Genomic DNA, 3,852 nt, shown 5'->3' on the forward strand with positions numbered 1-3,852 from the left:
TGTGCGTGACCCGCCCATACTAGGCTTGTGTAGGGGTGATTAGTGTTTCCTCGGCCTCGTACCCAGCGGGTTCAAGGAAACCCCTTATTCGCTGGATCGGGAAGACTCAGACGAACGGTGTCATGTACTATGGCTGAGTATTACACGACGGTGTAATGTGGCAGTGACCCGAAGGACTGTGGGCTGTCGCGCGGTGACCCGAAGGACTGTGGGCCGCGGTCGGTTGAAAGTTCCTTCTTCTGGCCTTTGTGGTAGGAAGATAGGATATTGCCGATAGAGAGGAGGAACACGAAGTCACCAGGGCCCAGGTTAGAGTGTTGTGTTAGTGTGTCGTAGAGGGTTATGGAACCCTCGAGTTAGCGTAGCACCGATAACGGTGTTACGAGTTAGATCGAGTCGTAGATACTCATAGTTATTATTGTGATTGTGGTTGATTGATTTGCTTGCAGGTTCTGACATTAAGTCCTAAGTCTGGTTTAGGTACCGGATTAGGCTTGATGTGTATTTCGTTAGTGTAGGCCTGACGTTGGCCTGTATGTGTTTGAGTGATTGCTTGTGAAGGGTGGTGGATATTAAAGCTATGCGGTATCATTGGTTGGCCGATCATGTTCTTGTTTGATTGTTGGTCGATCGATTAATGATACTTGTATAGTCTAAGTGTCTAACACTACATGAGTATTGAACTCAGGCGTATATATGGTTAACTAGGGATTGTTTGTTGACTTGTTTTTATGCAGGTTCCCGTTACTTGAAGCTAGATCATGGCAGGAGGCCAAGTCTAACTTAGTAACGGTTTGCTTAGCCTTAGCTTTTATTGCATGGGGCTAGATTGATTGTTATTTTGGGTTGTCTGGGTTAGAGTCTAGGTTGCGGGTAGAGGCCGCCAGCTCACTGAGTAACATTAGGTTACTCATCCAACTCCGTTGTCCTTTTTGCAGGTCGCTTTAGGTAAGGATGATCGGATAGCTTGGTGCTGGACGTTAGGACCGCCGGTGTAGATTTTCATGCCTTTTGTAAACGGTATTGTGGATTTGTGTTTAGTTGACTCGATTTGGCATTAGGCCGGGACCGGTCTCGAATTATATCAATGTATGGATATTTCTCGAATCAATAAAGTAATTGTTTTATATGCGCTTCATGAGTACTCTGATATTTGACTAGTCCGGTCTAACACAACGTTAGGTCGAGGTACGGGTTGAAAAGCCTTAGGCCTTGATCTAACGGAAAACGCTAACTCTAGGTACGGGTTGCAAAGCCTTATGCCTTGACGCAGCGGGACGAGTTAGTGGATGAACTGGTCTAGGTCGTGGAGTAAAGTTTGTGACTCTGACCGGATTGTCCCTAGCCCGTCACGTAGCGCTTCCGGACCATGGTGTTGGGTTGGACGGTCAGTCATGTTCTTGTTTGATTGTTGGCTGGCCGGTTGGCCTTTCATCTCCAACCCTTGGTGTGGGTCGTCCGTCGGTCATGTTCTTGTTTGATTGTTGGCCGGTGGGTCGACCTATGCTTAGGACGGTTCGGGGGTGTTACAGAGGTGGTATCAGAGCATGGTTTCGTCCATGCTTCCGGAACTCATGATTTAATCGGTTTTAAATATTTATCGAGTCAAAATGAGTCACAAAAGGCATTAGGGAAACCGGTCACGTCCAGCGATAGGATTTGTGGTTTTAGGAATTAGGATTGAGATAGTGGAATCTAGAACTGTTAGGTTGCTTGGGTAGAACTGTTAGGTTGCTGGTTAGAATTGCGGTTAGGTTGCATTGTTAGTATTTGCTGGGTTAGTAGATTATTTGATTAATTGTCTACTAACTTGCATGTGAAGTGTTCTTTTGAGTTGCAGCGAGTAAGTGTGTTTGTTGATCGGAACTTTAAGGGATGAAAACCTTAAAGTGGAGGGAGTTCAAGGCCAAACCCAAACCCGAAGCGAAAGAGGAGAGACAGATTCAGAGGGACTGGCTGTGGTATGGACTGGACAGATGGGAGGAAACAAAACTTCGTTGGGAAAGGACTTCATCAGTAGTTGGGAAGACGAAGATCGAGAAAGGATTTGAGGAATCTGGACAAGATAGTATCATGGACAATCAAGGTGTTATGGCAGAATAAGAGGAAGAGGACGACTCAGTCAAGAGATATGAAGACGATTGTGGAGACCTTGAAGAGGACACTCAAGGAACCGTGGTGGACAGAGTAAAGAGGTTATGGAAACGAGTGGAGAATGTTGTGAAGACGAGCAATTGCGCAACTAAGAATTCGAGGACGAATTCTATTAAGGGGGGGAGAATGTAGAAACCCGTTAAAAAAAAAAAAGAAAAGAGAGAGAGAATGGTCGAGTATCTTTGTGGTTGAGTCGCGGGCAATACAGATCGATCGGGAAATTTGAAGTACGAGAAGGTCGAAGAATGGATCGTGAGTGAAGCATGAGTTGAGATAAGCTGCTCTACCATTGTTAGAAATGTCTTAGATTGATCAGACGGCAGTTTTGGAAGAATTACATTTTTGAAGCACGACGGTTTAGAAGCTCGACGTTTTGGAAGATTGACGTTTCTTCATCGCGAAGTTTTCTCGGAATATCTTCGTATCAGTAAAATATTATTCTGAAGACATTATAAGTCGGAAGCAGGACGGGAATTAAGCAGGACGGGAAGCAAGCACGACGGGAAGCAAGCACGGGATTGAAGCACGACGGGAAAACCCGAAGTTGGGCGAAAACCCTAATTTCGGTATTACGAAATTCTTTGAGGAAGCCGGAGGCTCGGGAAATATTTTTAAAGGATATCAGACATCATCTGTAGTTTATTAAAAATATTCAGAGAATCAGAATGGGAGCGGAAAAATATTCGGGATTGATCGCGGGTCAGAAATTCACAAGAAGGGTCGAAATCGCGCAAAGGAACCGAGAAGCTCGAGGTGGCTTGATCTAAGGGATAAGAACGTGGTGGCAACTGTCTAACCAGCTGAGTGTCAAGAGAAGCTCGAGGTGTCGCCGTGCATGGAAGCTGCACATGCAGCTTGACATGTAGAAGCACGAGGTGGATTGGCCAAGCACGAGATGTCGCGACGCATGCAACCGAAGCATGCTGATCGACATGTGTGAGGATGTGTGGCGCCTTGCATGAGCTCCAGTCATGCAGCCTGACATCTGGGAGGAGTGGTGGCGTCCTGCATGTGTCCTGGACATGCAGCCAGCCATGTGGAGCACGAGGTGTCGCCGTGCATGCGTCCGGAGCCATGCGGAGCGACACACGGGCTGCCACCAACCTGAAGCTGATTGGCTGGTGTCTCCTATAAATACCCCACGACCCCAGCTCATTTCTTCACATCCAGACCTGTCCAAGCCAAGTTAAAAACATGAGAGAAAAATAGAAAAAGAAAGCAAGTGATTCCGAGCTATTTCGAGAGTTTTAGAGAGTTTTCGAGATCAGTTCTCTACTGATTTCGAGTCAGCGCCTTGGGAAGGTTCTGTCCAACTGAAGGTCAATCAAGTGAAGATCAGATCAGATGGGAGTCAAGTCAACGTGGCTATAGAGAGAGAGAGAGAGAAAGGAAGTGATCGATTCTAGAGTATGTCGATTCTGAAGACCGATACTCCACCGAGAAGGCCAGTTCCGTCCAATCGGCGATTCTCTACGATTGTGACGCGGAAGCTCTGTCCAATTCAATTCGTCCAAGCCAGTCATATTCTATGATGGTCAAGTGGAGGTGCTGCCCAGAGTTAGTTCAGAACCACGGGTTCAGATCAGTCGAAGTTCTGCTCGATACTCCGCGGGAAGTCCGAAGAACTGTCCAGAAGCTAGAGGAGGTTCTGTCCGAGTCCATATCAGCCTGTCGAGTCCTGTCAACTTCTTCATGGTG

Source organism: Brassica napus, unplaced genomic scaffold, assembly GCF_020379485.1.
Source record: "Brassica napus cultivar Da-Ae unplaced genomic scaffold, Da-Ae ScsIHWf_381;HRSCAF=602, whole genome shotgun sequence".
Lineage (NCBI taxonomy): Eukaryota > Viridiplantae > Streptophyta > Magnoliopsida > Brassicales > Brassicaceae > Brassica > Brassica napus.